This window comes from Berghia stephanieae, chromosome 3, assembly GCF_034508935.2.
Source record: "Berghia stephanieae isolate SIO BIC M18660-M18661 chromosome 3, UCSD_Bste_1.3, whole genome shotgun sequence".
Classification (NCBI taxonomy): domain Eukaryota; kingdom Metazoa; phylum Mollusca; class Gastropoda; order Nudibranchia; family Aeolidiidae; genus Berghia; species Berghia stephanieae.
The window spans coordinates 83,322,091-83,342,233 of NC_088362.1; the positions used below are offsets into that span (position 1 = coordinate 83,322,091).

Here is a 20,143-nt window from a genome sequence, read left to right on the forward strand (position 1 = left end):
CCCAAAAACTTTCCGTTCTTAGTAGTTTGTTGTTGTTTGTTTTTCTGAAGCTGTTATCTATTCATGTTTGTACATTATTCTTGACAATTTCAATATGTTTTGGGGTCATCTTAGTTATTGACTTTTGTAATAACAGTTTTTTTTTCCTGGCCAAATTGAAAAAAAAAATGTATTTAGCCAGATGACGGAAGCAGAGTCAATATCCTAATGCACTGACTACCCTACTAAAACATTCAACAGGAAGGCCCTCTAGTCCATTAACATTGCGTATGCACCCGATACCCTTTCTATAATAAGCGCGACAAAAATATTATATTTAAATAGCCGTAAGGTAACTTAAAAACCCAGATTAAGTTTGACATTACAATTTTCTATGCATGCAAAAAGTGACACACTATCTCAAAAGTGTATTATGTCATTGAATTTCTAATCAAAACTAGGAATTTTCGGTCAAGTTTTTGTGTCTTGATAAAATCAAAAGTGCAGGACCAAAAAAAAAAAAAAAAAAAAAAATTAAAATTAAAAAAAAAAAAAAAAAAAAGAAAAGAAAAAAAAATAGTAAAATTAATAAAAATAAAAATAAAATTGCCTTTATTCTTCCCATAGTTGGAAATCTGTCTCTAGGGTCTATTCCAAGGGAAGACTGGAATAACCCAGGCGTCAGCAACAGTGCAGCGCCGCAAATTGAACTAGGGCGAGGTGACTTGCTCAAGGACATCACAGGGCAGCGGCGGGTGATCGAACTCGGTACCTTTCGGGTACGAAGTAAAGAGCGTACTCGAACGGTACCGAGTTCGATAACCCGCGGTGCTCTGTTGTCTTGAGCAAGTCACCTCGCCCTAGCTCAATTCGCGGCGCTGCACTGCGACTGACGCCTGGGTTATTCCAGTCTTCCTTTGGAATAGACCCTAGAGATAAATTTCCCCTATGGGATGAATAAAGGGAATTTTATCTTTATTTATTTATTTTTAAAATTATTATTCAAGGTGTTAACTTTAAGCAAAAGTTCGACTTTAAGCGTGTTGATCGTTTACTTTACGTGGATTCCACTGTACCGTAGTCCATGTCGCTACTGAACTGTTTCAAGTACAGCAAAGACAACACATCAGGAATATCTGCTGACACTTGACATACGTGTGTACATCACTAATCGTCCAAGACGTAATGGTAATCTTCAGAGACGCAATGATAATCTTCACCAACATAGACGATGGGACTCCCAAGGGGCTCTTCCTCGCCCCCGATCCCGAGCCAAATAGATACAGACTGATAATGGGGCATAGGGCGTTACATACATCATGCACACATCGTATTATTCTTATTACTAACTATCATCTGAGGTAGAGCAAAAGTTCGTTTTGTTTTATGATTTTTTGTTTGTTTTTGTTTTTTTTTCTTTTGGGTTTGGGGAGGGGGGGGGGGGGGGGGGGGGGGGTGGTATCATTCCACGCTGAAAGACACACACGTTTAGTTTCTTTGAAACACTATAAAGCGAATGAAGATTAGTGACAAATTAGAGAGCAGACACTGGTTGAAAGTTAGAGATCTGAAAAATTTTGTGTGTGAAACAGTGCCGTACAAATCAGATAGAAAAATACAAGAAAAAAATTAAACATCCCAGAAATCATCCTGCCTCATCTGAGGATCTAAAGTTATATCTCAAGATTACCAGTCGATCCCCAGTCGAGGGCGGCTGATATAGAAATTTTGGTATTGGGTAATGTTTCGTACACACTTTTTATCAGATCAACGCGACTAAAAAAGTTAAAGTTTACACGTAGATAGATTTGTATGTTGGTAAGATTGATCAAACGCATAACATCAATAGAGTTTTCATCACATTCTTTGGGTTGAATTAGGAAATTTAATGTTTTAAAAACCAAATGGTCTGACAATAAAAGCAGCAATAATAATAGTAGTAATAGGTTTTTGGAGTGTAAATATAGTGTGGACAAACTCTCACTCTCTCTCTCTCTCTCTCTCTCTCTCTCTCTCTCTCTCTCTTTATATATATATATATATATATATATATATATATATATATATATATATATATATATATCACTGCTTGGTGGACAGTGAGGTCCGAAGAAAATCTCAACTGCGTTATTGGAACCCCCAAAATTACGTATCTTCTATGTATTGGAAAGTTTTTAACGTCGAATTTACACAAACTACCTTTTGGCATTGCCCAATCTTCCTACTAGCCTCTACTAATCTAGTCATGCATTGGTGAGCATGGTTTATCACGCAAGGAGGACCAGTACTCACGCTCGCGGAATGTGCTTTACTTACATCATGGTAGTGGTCAGATAGGTAGGAAGGAATGGAAGAAGATGAATGAGCCTAATGTGCATGTTAATGAACAAATATACATAACATTCCACCAAAAAACAGGCACACACATAACTCATACGCCAACACGCACAGAAATGATCAATCACGTGCATAAACACACAATTCCCCACTCTCTCTCTCTCTCTCTCACACACACACACACAACAACATATATATATATATATATAAATATATATATATATATATATATATAATTATATATATATATATATATATATATTGATCCATTTCTTTTCTTTTTTTATATATATAACATAATATTATTCACTCCAATACAGAACCCCAAAAAATGTAATGCTTTCAATATTACACATTAAAATACAATATTTATTATTATCATTACTATTGTCTTCAGCACACCACAATCTACCTGTATCTCGTATATCATGCAAACGATATTTGTTATTGGCAGTAGAGATATCAACATCGTAAAAGCATGCAAAGCACTCACTCACAAATAAATCTCGCCGATGTCTCCTAAGGTAGACAATGCCATTCTGTGCAAGTTGTTAGACTATGAACATAAATCTTGTTGATTTTTTGTTATAAATTATTTTAAGTATATATAATTTATATGGCATATTTTATGGTCTCAAGTACACACACGGAATGCTTCAAAATATATTAAAATAAACTCTTTTTTTGTACGCTCTACCTGGCTGCATATTCTTTTTCACTGAGCAAGTTTTAACATGGGCATCTGGCTAGTTCAGTTCGTAGAGCACAAATAGAGACACGCAAATATTATTGTGAATTCGAGATGTTCTGACCGCTACACCCCCCCCCCCACCCCACCCAACCCACTTTTTCATTTCCCTTGTCCAACCAGTAGTCATTTTAAAGCTGGGTCTTTAAGATCTGTACCGATGAGATAGACTAACGTTCTGTCCAAAAGGTAGCAGGCAATTGCTATTGTCTATTTAACGCTATAGAAAAAACAGGATAAACTCCGGCTCCATTGCTTTATCGCTCTATCTGAAGGACTAATACCACCATTTAATATTCCTCCTGACTATACTCACATTAACCGAGGTAAACACGAGGTAATGCATTTTTATTATGATGTGTTCCCCGAGGGTGCGAAGAAGGAGCAGAGCAGAGCTAACTCGCTACCACCATCCCTCATTCAGTCCCAGTCTAATGCCGTCATACTTTGTTGCAATACACGACGTCATATCAAAATCATCACGAAATCCCCATGCAACTGGTACTCACTGACGAATTGGCTGATGCATTTAGCAGTGCACGTTTTCGTGCCTGTCCAGATAAGAGGAAAATCTTGAATCTTATAGACTACATACATCCTTGATGGATTATGATCTCAATGTAAACAAACAAGTATGGCCTAGGGCAATTAGTATGGGATTGGTGTATGCTGTTCTAACCATACTTATATGATGTCTTGCCCAAAGGTAAGAAAAAGGAGCAGAGCAGAGATACCCAGCTACCTCTACCACTAACTCGTAATAGCTTTAGCGACGTCTTTCCATTTGCAGATCTGATAACCTAAAATACTATGGGTTCAATGTTGTATGGACGTACTCTCAAACCAAAGCAAAATATTGTCCATTACAACAATCTTAAATAAGCCCATAATTGCGCTTGGTTATCAGACCTGAAAATATGTGCACGTTGGCTTAAACCCATCATAATATTATGTTATAATGCGTGACGTCATATGAAACTATCAAGACGAAACCCCATGCATAAAGTACTCACTGAGGAATTGGATTCAATAGTCTGGTGTCACGTGGCCCAGCAACGGCGGCCATCGTGGTTCTGAACAAAGAAAATCGGTACTTTTTATTCTTCATGCTGGCTAGAACTTTTCATATGTCTTGTGATCAGAATGTGTAAAAATCAAAACATGATCAGATTTATAATTCTTTTCTCCAGTGACATCTATATTATGAAGCCCTAGCTTTTCTCCCTCTGGATACGCTTTTATGCTCGTCGGAGAATTATTTCATAAGGGCGTCCGCCATTGTCCCGATAGTTTAGAGCCAGTCACTAAGTTACCATGCGCCATTACGAGGGAAGTGACGTTACGACTGTTGAAGCGTATTGGCTAATGTACCTAAGCAGTGCACTATGCACATTTTATTATCTGTCTAGCTAAGAGAATAGTTTTTTACCCTACAGACTACATTCTTGATAGATTATAGTAGTAGTAGTAGTGGGTCCCAATGTAAACAAACTGGTATGACTTATGGCATTTAGTATAGATTGAGTGAAGGTTATCCGAAGATACATGACTGCCTGAAGATGTCGACTGTTTTCAAAATATCGATGTGATAATATGGAAAGATCGAATTTGACGTCACTCAGCTCTTTGTTATTATTTTTAGACAGCCTGTTAGTGATAAGTTCTCAGTAAATTATATCAATCAGACTATAAAGGTCAAAGGTTACACACAGATTTGTGTGCTGGTATGTTAAATTTGGCTGGCGGATGTTATGAGTATTTTACCTTAACGCATAGCGTCATTTAGGGAGTCGGCACAGCTGAAAGATGAGAAACATAACCAGGTGAAAGTCGAGGGAGTCTGACTTTTTGGGGATGATTTTTTTTTTTTTTTTCAGTTTCATAATATACACTTCGTATTTACATCAGATTGAGCAATTTGATGAGCAATAAAAAGTAAAAACACAGCCGTAGAAATTAAAGGTTTGATGTTCTAAAATACTTACCGTAATTGTACCTAATGAAGATAATATTTTGAAACTTTAGACTGCATTATACCGGAAAATTGCTCTGTACATTTATTGCTCTAAATTTCGGGATTTGAATTTTTGTCTTGGTTTGGCACTATTTGTCAGACCGCCACAAAAATGTATGGGCCGTTTTTCAAAGAGATTCCATCACCTTGATTCCTCTCTTTGATTCCACTACCTGATCCCCTTTGATCCCATTTCTTTTTGGAAGGAGAGGAAATGCATGACACGGACATTTTTAGTGCTGTTTTCTTTTTAAGCTAGAGGCTCTCTCTTATCTCTCTATCGCCCTCCTTCACTCACTCACTCTCTCTCTCTCTCTCTCTCTCTCTCTCTCTCTCTTAATCTCACTCACTGTGTCTGTCCATACTTCTCTATTTCCCTCTCTCTCTCTCTCCCCTTCTCTCTCTATCTATCTCTCTCTCCTTCTCTTTCTCTCTCTCTCTCTCTCTCTCTCTCTCTCTCTCTGCCTGTGTGTATGTGTGTGTTTGTGTGACAGATGAAATATGATTGGCCATAATATGGACATAGATTAGATTCATCAAAAGATGCCACAATATACACATACGAAGTAAGAAGAGGAGAGAGAAGGAGAGAGAGAGAGAGAGAGAGAGAGAGAGAGAGAGAGAGAGAGAGAGAGAGAAAGAGAGAAGGAGAGAGAGAGAAAGAAAGAGAGAGAGAGAGAGAAGGAGAGAGAGAGAGAGAGAGGGAGGATATACATAGAGATAGAGAGAATGGAGAAGAGATAGGTAGGGGAGGTATAGTTAATGGTTGCAAGAGGGAAGGTCAATGAGAAATAAAAACCCACAAAAATTAGACAGAATTAGACAAAAATAGGGGTCGGGCAGGAAAATATTTAGAGGAGATAAAGATTAAGCGATCACAGTATGTCACTGCATGTCCTGCAGAATTTAGCCAGACCACACACACACACACACACACACACACACACACACACACACACACACACAAATACACACACACATCCTCACTTTTAGTATTTCCTCACCCCCCCCCCCCAAACACACACACACACACACACACACACACACACACACACGCAAACACACATAGACACCCCCTTCCCTTTACACCTAGGCGGGCTGAGACAGGCCAGCCGAAGAGAAAAACCGCAAGGTGTGTTTAGGGCTCAACGTATAGTGTGTTCACACTTGTGGAGTGTGTAACCGAAATTCCAACAAAGTTGCCATATTGGTTTTTATTAGACAAAGCGAATTAAGTTTGGTTACTGATTCTTTGTCAAAATATGTTTCTTGGTTGAAATTCAGTTTAAGAGACACGTCTTTTAATATTTAGTGTCTAAAAATTAAAAGATATTTTAAACAATAATTTATATTCAACAAACCCAGCAAATCACACACAAAGACTTGATTCTTAATTGGCAAATATTTTTTGCTAATAAAACATCTCCTCTCTGACTATATACCGGTTTGGTACCGGCTTTGAATCTGTGATTCGCCCTATTTCACATTTCAGTCAGATTAACTGAAGCTCTAACTTTTAATTCCTTTTCAAATGTTTATACATTTAAACTGTGTTGTTGGAGTTTTAAATTCTTTATCCATATTGTTCCATACAGTAATTGTTTTGTAAAATGGGTAGAAAGTGCTCTGTCTTCAATTGTAGAACTGGCTACAGAGATCAACCTGCTGATCTGAAAATAACTGTGTACAAATTTCCGAAGGAAATTCAGAAACGTAAACAGTGGATTTCATGCTTACCAAATAAGCTTAACTTTGAAGATGTTACGGAACATATGGGAGTTTGTGCTCTACATTGGCCTGATAATCCAAAAATGGTTCGTGTAGGACGATATTTTGTTCCAGTTGACCCACCTTCTGTTTTTCATAATGTACCCCAATCATGTGTACCAAGCTCGTCACAAACTCAACATCGGATTACTACAAAAGCCACTGCTGCCTCTCGAGCTGTTGATTTGGATGAGATGTCAGATTTCATGGAGTCTGATTTATTTCAATATGATTCTTTTCATGACAAATTTTGTTGTGAAGTTGGAAATTGTGGTGCCATTTTCACTCTTCCGTCAGGATCACATGATTCATATATTTTATTGAGTAGTGAGAGGAAAGGTCAAATTCACAAGTTTGCAGTATATTTTAAATACAACACTGGAACTAAAAATCCCAGGGTGACGTATGAGATGTATCTCTGCAGAGGACCTGTTTTTAGCGTTTTCATGGTATGAAAAATCCCGTGCTTTGTATCTTGAACTTCGTAATCATTTACAATTACCATCTATTTCTACCATGAAAAGAATTACAAGTGTGGCAAATAACACCTCTGATGAAAATCTCTTTACGAATGTTTTTAATCATCTTGAAGAAAGATCCAGAAATTGTATTTTGATTATTGATGAAGTTTATGTCAAGGCATCAGTTTCATACAGAGGAGGAACCATTTATGGATATGCTGTTGATTACCCTGATAAATTGGCTACTACGTTTTTATGTTTTATGGTAAAGTGCTTTTTTGGATCAAGAACATTTCTTGTCAAACTGTTACCCTGTCATGCCTTAACATCTGATTTTCAGTACAGTAACACTATAAATGTCATTTCTACAATTGAAAGATGTGGAGGGAAAGTAATTGCAATAATAAATGATAACAACAGATTGAATCAAGCTTTTTTCAAAAAATTTCCTAAAATAAATGAATCATCTCCTTGGATTACCATGTCCCCAGTTGATCCTACAAGATCCTTATTTTTACTGTATGATACTGTTCACCTGTTGAAAAATATCCGAAACAACTGGATTACTGAGAAAACAAAATGTCTGAATTTCTACCCTTGTCATTCATCTGAACCAGTAACTGCCCAGTGGTCTGATTTGGAAGAACTTCATAATTACGAGACAGGATTTCTTGTAAAACTTTCAACTCTTTCCAAAACAGCATTGAACCCCACAAGTATTGAAAAACAGAAAGTTTCCCTTGTATTGGAAGTATTTTCAGAGAAGACAAGCTCTGCATTGAAATCGTCATCAAAGTCTGTCAGTTCTTGGATCAACACTGCCTTATTTATAGATGAAGTTTTGAAGCTTTGGAAAGTTTTTAACACGAAGTCTCCCTTTCAAAGCACTCGTTTTCGTGACCCAGATCGATTATGTATTGAACTTTCAGAAGCTGGTAGTCATCAATTGAATATCCTGGATCAATGGGCACTGCTTGCTGACCGGATGACAGCATCAAGTCCTGTTCTAAGGGAAAAATCCTTCACAAGAGACACAGCAAATGCTTTAGCTTGGACCTGCAGATGCCTTATTGACTTATCAAAGTACCTATTGACACAAAAAAACTCTGTCCATCATCAATATGTTGCCATTGGTTTCTTCCAACAAGATGTCATAGAGAAGCATTTTGCTCATTTTAGGATGTCAGCTGGTTGCAATTTTTATATAACAGCTCAAGATCTTTTGAACTGTCATCATATAGACAGGGCCAAACTTTTTATTGAATTTGAGAAGGATATTGATTTTAACTCCTCTGGACATTCCTGTGATCTCTGTGGGAAAGAACTGACAGACTCGGAACTTCTCATCATTGACGACCTTCCTCTCACTACTAACACACTATCATCTGATGAGAAAATGATTCTTTATTATATCGGAGGCTATGTGGCCCTAAAGGATGAAAAGTTGCGAGGAGCAGATGGAGACGTGTTCCCTGAAGATGTCAAAGTCTACACTGAGGAAATGGACAGAGGTGGTCTAAATTACCCTTCGACTGCAACTTTTCATCTTATTCTATACTGCTACACTTTTTTTTAAATGTCTGGAGAAATGCATTGTCGTTCAAGACTCGTAAGAATTTTTCAAGATTTTCCAGCACTGTTTCATTTGGATGTTGTTCTCAGCAAAATTTCTACACGCAGAATTGTAAAATATTTTATTGAAACGTTTCTGCACTCAAGCTGACAGTGACAATAAAATCCAACAACAGAGAAGGAAAATAGCCAAACTGTCATCTTTGTAGTTATAATGAATTATTTATACTCATTTTCCCAGCCTCACAAGTCCTATTTCATGCATTATTATACTGTTGAATCTTTTAATGGGCCATTGGCGGTCCCAAGCCCGCAGCTGAATGCATACCTTTTTATATGCGTTCAGTAACTCAGAGGGAAAGATTCTGTGTTTATTCAAATGGATATATATTAAATTGTGCAATTATCAAGGTAAGGCATGTTTTATATTTTAATACTTATTTTTCTTCTTTCATTCAATTTTTTTCTCTTTTTCTTTTTTTTTTTTTTTAATTTTTGTGTTTGTTTTACTAATGTGATTTATCAAAAGGGACCTTATCAAAAACAGAGCTTAAACTACAAAAATATATTTGCTATTTGAAAAATGAAAAAAAAAACATTTTCTCTTATTATTATATAAAAAATCGGTCTCAAAAATATTGTGAAAAGAAAACAAATTCCGACCAAGATAGCGCGAGTGCACTAACACTAACACAGCGACTCGCTCGTACCTTACGCTGAGCCCTAAACGAAATCGCGACACGGTGTGCTGAGCTGGCCTGGGTCGGGTCGCTTAGCTTTACACCCAAACCATCCTTTCTCCCCACTTAGGTTTTAAATCCACACTGCTATCACAATGACCACCACTACGATAATCGTCCTATTATCACCAACCATCATCTATGTATGGACCAATGCAGCGTGGACGACACTTGTCATCCGTCCACTTCCCATTCTTGTGCGGACCACGGGTCCCACAATTTTCTCCGTGGCAGGTCAAACCAATTGACATTACAGTAAAAGAGGACGACGCACTTGAACAACACCAATCTGTTACTGTAAGAGTAAAATTAGGATTCAACGCAATACGTTCTTTTCATAACTATCCAGGGAGCTATGGTTTTGTTCCATGAACCGAGTAAGGTTGTGTCCTCTATTATTGAGATTTAAAAAGAAATAATAATTACGCCTTTTCAAAAGGACACCATAAAATCCCGTCACCTGGCATTCCATGAAGGAATATAGACAATCCATCAAACAGGATGTCTGGTGTCAACAAGAACCACCCATGTTGTCCAATATGAGCAAATCGGGAGTTAATAATCTTGCCCAAGGAAAAGAAACGAAAATGCCTGAAGCGGGGCTCGAACCCGGGACCTTCCGGGTCACAGTGCAATGACTTAACCACTCGGCCACTCCCGCCCCTCCCCCCCCCCCCCCCCCCCCCCCCCCCCGCCGCCTCTCCCCCGGTGAGAGAGTTCTTTAAAATTGCTAAACATCTAATATCTGACGTAACATTTACTTCAGCTTTTATATGCGACTCACCACAGGAGATTTTATTATATAGCGCAATATCCACTAAACATGCTCAAAGAGCTTTTCAAAGGGTCCCCATTGGACCAACAGCAACACATAACCATGTAGAACATGACATGACGCCGGTTAGCGATATCACAACTTTTTTTTGCCCAACAGAGACAACGCTGTTAACGATAAGGTTTTCATTTTACACCTGAGTACGGTGAGAGAATATGAGTCCAGGGCCTTTTCCAAGGACTCAACTATACGCCGAGCGAGGCTCGAACCCAGGACCTTCCGATCCGAAAGTGAGTGTCATACCACAAGACCAAACAGCCGCACGGTATTACTCGGGATGACAAACATGCGAAAAGTGTTTTTAGAGTTAGCATGACCAGAGATGTTAGATTTTAGCTAAAGTCACTTTAAAAAGGTGCTGATTCTCCTTAATAAAACTTTAGACTTGATCTCAATTTCTTATATTTTTTAAAAGAAAAAATCGGTTTTTAGCGTCAAGTCCACCGCAACATAAAATCGTTAAGAGGCTACGGGTCACATATTTCAGTTTCTACAGCGTTAAACGAATCATAACAACTGCTAGCTACCCTTTGGATGAGACGGTTGTTTATCGCAAATTAGTTTCCGCTAATTTCAAATACCCAGCCGCCCAGTTACTGTTTCATAAGTGGATTTGAAAAAAAAAAAAAAAAAAAAATTCTCAAGTTCAACTTCGCCAGGGATTGGTCCACGTCTAGGACTTCATATACTATAGATGTCGCTGGTCCACGTCCATTTGCGTGTGAAGCGGGTACTCTATCGACTGAGCTATTTGGGACACCCAAGTATGTAATTGAGTCCCGATTAATTCAACTAACTACACACCATTGATATCCTTCTTTTCATAACACATAATATAGGACTCGAGTTGATTGCTTAACGAGGTTTTTCACCCTAGATAATTATCAATTTTTAATAATATCTTTTCATTCTGCGCCCCTCCTCCTCACGTCCTTACTCATTCATTGCCCTCCCTCCCTCCCTCCCTCTGGGTAGATTTTGTGACCACTTTAATGGGTTGAATAAGGACTTGTGGGCGTTTATCACTTTCACAAGTTGGAGTGATTGGGGATGGCAAGGTAAAAAAATTGACCCATAGCCTCAAAAAGGTTTTCTATTGTCATTTTTTTTTTTTGGTCAAGGTAAACCAGAATAATCAAAACATAATACGAGTATATGAGTATGAGATTTTAAAGAAAGAATTGACAGAAATGTTAAATTTTAGTTTTTCTCACTTCAAAACATTGTGTTAAAGATCTGAAAATTATGCAACTTGGGATTAATTTCAAGTCGATATGATGGAGAAATAATACAATTTCTTTCATTGCAAAACTCAACCGAAAAAAAGGGATTTCTTATTTCTTTTAATTCTAAATTCACTTTTCTGAGTCCGATTCATAAACTGTATAGTAAAATAAAGGGAGTCAAAATGACTCTTATAAAAGATACAGAACAAAGTAATTTGTTCTGTATCTTTTATAAGAGTAATTTTGACTCCCATTATTTTACTATACATTTTATTGCCTTATTTGGCACCTCTAGAGTCCAATTCATACGGACGAAATACAGTTTTGTGACGGTGTGTCGCATTCATATATTAAATTTTAAATAAATTCAATCTTATAAGTCAGGTTCACCCAGTCAGAATACTGTTTGTAGACGATTGGTTACATCATATTATTGTCCTATTAACAACAGACATGAAAACACATTTAACAATAATATAGCCTGTGTTGAAAACACCGCCGTCTATTGAACATTTCTATAAACCCAAAGATTAATTTCTTTTATTTCCAGGGAAAGTTTTGGGGACGTTTCTAAATTTAAACTCAGTGGGAGACAAAGACGGTTTTTTTTTCTTTCTTTCTTCTTAAAAAAAATAAAAATTTATGTCTTGTTAAATTGCCAATACATTAACCAGTTAATATCGTGCTTCAGAAAGACGGAAATTAAAAATTTGGCCAGAAAATTCGTCCTTCAAATATCGATCGATTTAAATGACCTTCATCTTGGCAAACATTCTCAAACCTGGGACTTCGCGAGGTCCCAGGTTTGAGAGTTTTTGACAAGATGAAGGCCATTTAAATCGATCGATATTTGAAGGACGAGTTTTCTGGCCAAATTTTTAAAGACGTGTCTTTCTGGAGTCCGACAGTTAACTGGTTAAAAAGGGTTTTCCCTGAGAGCACACAAAACACACGTTATCACGCATGAGTGATTGAGACAGTAGTAATGGGTGAATGAATAATTGATGGACCATTGGCTCCTCACCAAAGGCGACTGACTGACACCTGCATAATGTTGGAGACAACAAAATACAATAAGAAACTGTTCCCATATTATTGTATTTATTATTCCCCCTTGGCCTACCAGTATACCATATGGAACCAAATTTCCATATCACGCAGTACAACTCGTCTGCTCGGCGTCTTTTATATTTCTTCTTATAATAATGACAAGCTTTATCTGCCTATCTTTATATCAAATGATATTTCTAAACACATATCATACAGTACGCATAGATGCAAAGACGCGCGCTCACACATAAATCAAATAAAAACAAACATAAACAGCACTGACAGGATGACGTAAAATGAGTCAAAGTTAATGTAAAAAATCGTATATCGATATAATATTGCAAAACTCTCATCCGTATTTTTAGCCATACAGACTAATAACTGATGGGTGTTTGGTTACACTATATCACTGCATAGTTATAAAACATTATTTTCGTACACCATTAGGAATAATAAGGAAATAAAAGTAATCGTTAAATTCAAGCACTTTAAACTAATATTTAGACTGATGTAAGGCGCAGCTGACATAATTTTCACCTGTCCTTACAGGTTAATAAAGAGATCATAAGAAAGAAATTGAGGAGCTTTGTTTGGTAGGTAAACAAATGACACGAGGTGGGGTGGGGTGGGTGGGCGGAAATTTTGTCAGATTATGACTATTGAGTTAACACATGTAGTCTAATGTGAATCATGAATGAATGAATGAAGGTTGGAAAGAGCTGACTTAAAGAAGTGGATGAAAGGCTACGAGTAAGAAACGACAAAGTTTCACAATATCAAGCAATTAACATTAAAGTGAACTTAATAAAACAAACAAAAATAATCAGAAGACATAATAGATAAACAAGCTTACCTTCAAATTATTCCAATGTTTGTGTCTTACGTAATCCAAAATCCAAATATAACCAAGACAAATATTGAGTAGTCAAGAATTCAAGTCACAATAAATTCAACAACACAACGATTTTAAACAAATACGCTCCTTCATTAACACTTATTACTATTATAAATTCCCATTACAAGCAACTAACCACAAAGTGTATTAATTATGCTATAACAACTTGACAGCAAAAACAAAACAAAAAAGTCTCCAATTCAACTCGAAAGAATTTCAGTTTTTAACCACGTAGCGAAATTGGAAACAGCGGGAGACGTGTCTTGTCCTTGAAGATTTCAAGTCTTGTTATATATCTGTATAACGATATTTAGTATAATCCTGTCCGATTTCCAGTCTTGTTATATATCTGTATAACGATATTTAGTATAATCCTGTCCGATTTCAAGTCTTGTTATATATCTGTATAACGGTATTTAGTATAATCCTGTCCGATTTCCAGTCTTGTTATATATCTGTATAACGATATTTAGTATAATCCTGTCCACTTTGACTCTTGACAGAACCAAGAAACTTACTCCATCTGTCGTTTCAAGAATTTCAATCCTCAAACACAGTGGCGTTTTGAATGGGGAAAAATGGACACCGAGAGGAAACTGTGTCTGGGCCTTGAAGAATGTATGACTTGTTATCCGTATGACAATATTTATGTATTATAATCCAGTTTAGGAAGTCCACACACATTGACTGAACGCCGAAATTCACTCCATCTATTCAGCCAGGGGTAGATATATCCTAAGTAGAGTCAAATAAGAGTGTGACCTGGAAACGAACAAACGTTATTTATAATGACAACCATTAAGTTCAAGAACAAAAGATTTTACTATAATTTGCCTACTTGAACAATACGAGATCATGATAAATATATGGCTAAGTAAGAACCAATTGAAACACTTGTCGTAATTCTGCCGCACTCTGAAAAAAAAAAAAAAAAAAAAAAAAAAAACACACCAAAAAAAAAAAAAAAAAACACAAAAAAAAAAAACAACCAAAAAAAAACAACAACAAACAAACAAACAAACAAAAACACCACATTAAAAACTATTTTGGCCAAAGAACTTGTCCTTCAAATATCAAATATAAATTTCATCTTTCAAATCTGAGACTTCCCTGAAGTCTTGGGTTTGAGAGATTTTTGACAAGATGAAAGTCATTTTAATCGATTGATATTTAGTCATTTTTTTAAAAAAAAGGTTTGTTTTGGTATTAGAGAACGTCGGAATTGTATAATTACTCTAAATGTTTTGAAAATGATCGTAAGCTTCTTCTACATCTTGTTTCGAACAGTGTTTACTGATTGTGCTAAAAGCGCTTTTCAAGGGGACATAAGCCAACAGTAATATTAAACACGTAAGACCAGACGGCGTGACGTCTGTATGACACCTCTTTACTAGGCAGAGGCATTGCTGTTACCGCAAAAGTACCCCTTCTACATAATATTATGAGAACTGTGAGAGAATGTGAGTAAAGCGCCTTCTCCAAGGATTCAACTTTTCGGTGCCCACAGTTAGACTTGAACCAGGGACCTACAGGTCAGAAGCAGTGTTGTCATATCATATAACACATGATCACAAAGCCGCGCGTTCTCATACCATAAAAATATATGGCAGTCTATCAAAACAATCAGAACCAAACAATAGAGACGGGGCATATCCCAGTTTCCATAACGTGAAACATGACAGCAATAGAAGCGTGTCAGTTCTGGATATGACATGATAATCTGTCGAAGGCACTTATCTCAAGATCAATAAGACCAAGCTACCTAATCATTATTGGGTAGATTGATTAGTTAGAGAGAGAGAGAGAGAGAGAGAGAGAGAGAGAGAGAGAGAGAGAGAGAGAGATGGATGGATAGAGAGAGAGAGAAGATATATATATAATATATATATATATATATATATATATATATAGAGAGAGAGAGAGAGAGAGAGAGAGAGATAGAAGATAGATAGAGGATAGAGAAGTAGATAGATAATAGATAGATAGATAGATAGATAGATAGATAGATAGATAGATAGATAGATAGATAGATTAGAGAGAGAGAGAGAGAGAGAGAGAGAGAGAGAGAGAGAGAGAGAGAGAGAGAGAGAGAGAGAGAGAGAGAGAGATGTATTGCGGCAGCAACTCAGAAAGCCCCGTCTCCTTCATAAATCCAGTTATAATAACTCCACTCCGCCTCGACCAAAAACCCACATAAACTCCATCCATTCCTTTCAGAAACCCGGATAAAATGTATCTGGAAACCCATATGTGACCAAGCGTCTCAAAACGGTATGAAAATATGCTAAAAATGAATTTTAAATGAAAATTGCCCTAGTCGCAAAGTGTTAGCTTTATGCAGCTCAGTGTGACACTCATTCTTTTTAATTAAGCACAATAATCTAATTCTAATCTTATAATTTAGACATCAAATTCAGTTTTCTGGTTCCTGTACATACAGGCGAAAGACAGTGGATTCTGATGAAGCCAACACCGCTGGGCCAGAAAGATTGGTTGACTTTAAACACGGTTGGTTTTATCCAATATCAATAGAACACACGTTGATAAAGACCAGAACATAATTTGGGATCATCAAGGGGTGTTGATTTATAAGGATTCCACTGTAATACTGTTTTGAGTTGAAGTGCTTAAACTTAAACTTGGGCTTTTATACAGCGCAATATCCACTAAACGTGCTCAAATCACTTTACAAAATGCTTAATTTGTAGTTTTTGTTATGATGTAGTTTGTCTTGTCTTTGACTTTTTGAAATAAGTTGACAATTTTTAAAAACATTGATAAACATTCAATCGGAAAAGTGGGCCTCCTAGGACATACTCAAACCCGAGCGAGTCGTTCATGTGTCAATAATAGAGTTTATACAAGTTTATAAACTCAGTCCACAGGGCCATGTCTTAACCTCAAGGACAACAATATCAAATTCCATTAATTATAAAGTCATGAATGACAGCATTGTGTTCAGTCTGGTACAAGCGATGGAAATGTCACGTTTTCTATAGATAGTATGCAGATGACGTCACTCAGGCCTTTGTTATTGTTTATGCCATCCGCGTTTGTGAGTTGTTCTCACTAAACTGTATTAACAAGACTATAAAAGTTCATGGTTACACAGAGTTTGTGTGTTGGTCCGTTATACTTCCGGATGGCAATGTTGTGAACTCCTTGGCCAAGCGCATACTATCTATATTATTATTATCAGTCAGACTGACAATCCCAAAATCCCGTTCCGTTACTTACAGTTACAGGCCTTCAAAATGACAACTTAGATGTGATGTCAGCAGGTTTAAGACGAAGGTCTGATGTTTAAAAGAAAAACAAAACATTGATTGCTGATTTCTGTTTTTGTAACACGCCTCCGAATTCCTAACAGGAAACAACAAACAAAACCAAAACCAAAACCCCAAAAAACATTTAAACAAAACAAAACAACAATTTAAACACCCAAATGACAATAAATTTATTATCTATTACATCTTTAACTACTATGGGTAGCAAGGCTAAGCGGTAAAAGGTCTTTGCTTTGTACCCGTATGGTACCGAGTTCGATCACCCGCCGCGCTGTGTACGGCCTTATGCAAGTCATCTCGCCTTAGCTCCATTTGCGGTGCTGCACAGCGACTGTCGCCTGGGTTATTCCAGTCTTCCATTGGAATAGACCCTAAAGACACATTTCCCAATGGGGATGAATAAAGGAAATTCTATTTTTATTTATTTATTTTATTATACCTACATAATCGTTGTTCCAATTGTAAGTAGTGGCCCTTTAATATTAATAGGTAATAAGTGGAATTCATAAAGATAAAATAACACAGAGAAAATTATTTAGCAATAAATGGACAAAAAAAAAAAAGTATTTTTATAAGATATATATCTTAAAAGAACGCAAGTTGTGTGGACTAAAATTCATCTTGGTTCGGTCTAAAAGCAACAAAAAAAAACCCCCATTGAATTAACATGTAAGTAGGGTAATTCCGCTTTTACCATATCGCTATATTTAATAATACCTCTCTTTTCTCAGTTATCCAGTAAAGTAATCCATAGAAGCATAAACACAAAATAGTATAATTTATATTAATCCAAGAAGCAGTAAATACTCCATAAAGTTCGAAAATAAACAAACGTTGTGCATTTAAAGACCCTCTGCAATAAACCTGATCCTTGAGGGAGTCTGTATCTGGGTGTGTGCGTTATTTACTTTGAAGAAGTCGTCGACCCTCTTTATTCCGTTCCGCTACTCACAACGGGCCGACACCACCAACATCATCACAAACCGACAAACTATCGCTTTCATTCACCCCCACCGCTTCACGCATCACGCATCGGACGGCCAACGAACGAACGCACAACGCGCACAGAAAGACGTGCCAAATGACATTTTACAAAAGGGGTAAAATGGAAAGAATAATACAGCTTATGTTCGTACGTATGTATCAGTTTTCGATGCGTATGGCTCTTTACATCCTTCTATGATTATGATTGACCATTCAAATCGGAACGATGTAGTTGAGTTTTCATTCGTTCATTTATCTATGCTTTGACTGAATCATTGATTGAATGATTGATTGATTGATTCATTCATTCATTATTTCATTCATTCCATCATTTATTCATTCATCCATCCATCCAATCAGTCATTCATTCATTTATTCACTCATTGTTTCATTTATTCTCAAATCATTACTTCAGTCATTTATGCATTATTTCATCCATTCATTCATTCGTTCATTCAATCATTCATTCACTCAATCATTCAAGCATTCATTCAGTCAGGGACACTGATGGAAAGAGACCACACGCACTGAAAAATTCGATTAGAAAAAAAAAAGGATAAGATATATAATATTAACTTTATTTATCCCATCAGAAGTCTTATTAGAGAAGCTCATCAAAACTGATTGAATAGAAGAAAGCCTACAGAAAATAAAAAGAATCCTTCTTACAGTAGGCAGACCGAGCAGGTTAATATGATCGTCAATTGTAAAAAAAATATTTTTTCATGAATTGCGTTCATCAACAGTCTGATGTCACGTCTCCTAGCAACTGACTGGCTGGTCCTGAACAAAGAAAATCGCAGCAAGGCGGACACGGCCCCAATTGCTCATTTCTTCTTCTTCATACACGCATTTTTTCCTTCACATAAAAAACAACAAAAAAAAAAAAAAACAACAAAAAAACCCCCAAAAAACAACAACAAAAAAAACAAAACAAAACAAAAAAACAAAAACAAACCCAGACATCTTATATGGTTCAGTGTTAACCCAATTTTGCACAACTTATTATTTTATTTTATTATATATTGTTTATATTATTTATTATATTATTATTATTATTTATTATATTATTATTATTATATTATTATATTATTATATTATTATATTATATTATTATTATTATTATTATTTATTATTATTTTATTATTATTATTATTATTATTATCATTATTATTATTATTATTATTATCATCATCATCATTATTATTATTATTATTATTATTATTATTATTATATTATTATTATTATTTATTATTATAATTAATTATCATTATTTTCTTCTTCTTTCTTCTTCTTCTTCTTCTTCTTCTTCTTCTTCTTATTCATTATTATTTATTATTATTATTATTATTATTATTATTATTATTATATTATTATTATTATTATTATTATTATTATTATTATTATTATTATTATTATTATTATTATTATATTATTATTATTATTATTATTATTATTATTATTATTATTTTATTATTATATTATTATTATTATTATTATTATCATTATTATTATCATTATTATCATCATCATCATTATTCATCATCATCATCATCATTATATTATTATATATTATATTATTATTATTATTATTATTATTAATTATTATTATTATATAATAATAATAATAATAATAATAATAATAATAAATAAATAATAATAATAATAATAATAATAATAATACTAATAATAATAATAATATTTTATTGCTGCCATCATTCTGGTAATTTTATTGGGACGAATAAGATACATGTATTTATAGAACATTGATAACAATAATTAAAAGCAAGTAAGCCTGTCATTCTCCATTAAAGACAATTGAGTTATTTTCATCAGAATTAATGTTACATGTTATCAATTGAATATGTCAAAATAGAAATTAAAGGATTATTATTACAGTTGTAATAAAATTGAAGCACAGGAACCTAATTTATTGCCAACCAATTACTTTTTCATTTTGCCAGTGATATTTTCAGTGTGCTAGTCTCTTAAATCCGCTTTATTTTAACTTCCTCTTCGTTGCCTGAGGCCTTTTATAAACTAATCTTCTCATTTCCCCAATATGGTTCCATGTCAGGGCTTAAACAACGGCTTATCGAAGATCAGTTTTTATATTCCTTTCTACTGTTAAATATAAATAGATAGAAGAAAAAAAAGTAATATATTGGCAGGCATCTCACACTTCCGTCTTCCGTCTTTCACGGTCCCGTTGCTTCTTTTGAAGGCGACAAGTGACAGCCGACGACGA

The 20,143-nt window shown here is 35.5% G+C and overlaps 1 protein-coding gene across 2 annotated transcripts in view; it reads right to left on the reverse strand.

Annotated features, from left to right (window-relative positions):
- LOC144968635 (uncharacterized) overlaps nucleotides 1–17,904 on the reverse strand; it is a 147,426-nt gene extending 129,522 nt beyond the window's left edge. The window contains exons 1-2 of one of the 2 annotated variants that reach the window (XM_078907167.1): nucleotides 17,629–17,904; nucleotides 13,583–14,386 (exon numbers count right to left, since the gene is read on the reverse strand). The gene's annotated coding sequence lies outside the window, so the exon portion shown is untranslated. The remainder of the gene's footprint in view (nucleotides 1–13,582; nucleotides 14,387–17,628) is intronic. The other variant, XM_078907168.1, reaches the window with a different exon arrangement.
- Between the last annotated feature and the right edge of the window lie 2,239 nt (nucleotides 17,905–20,143).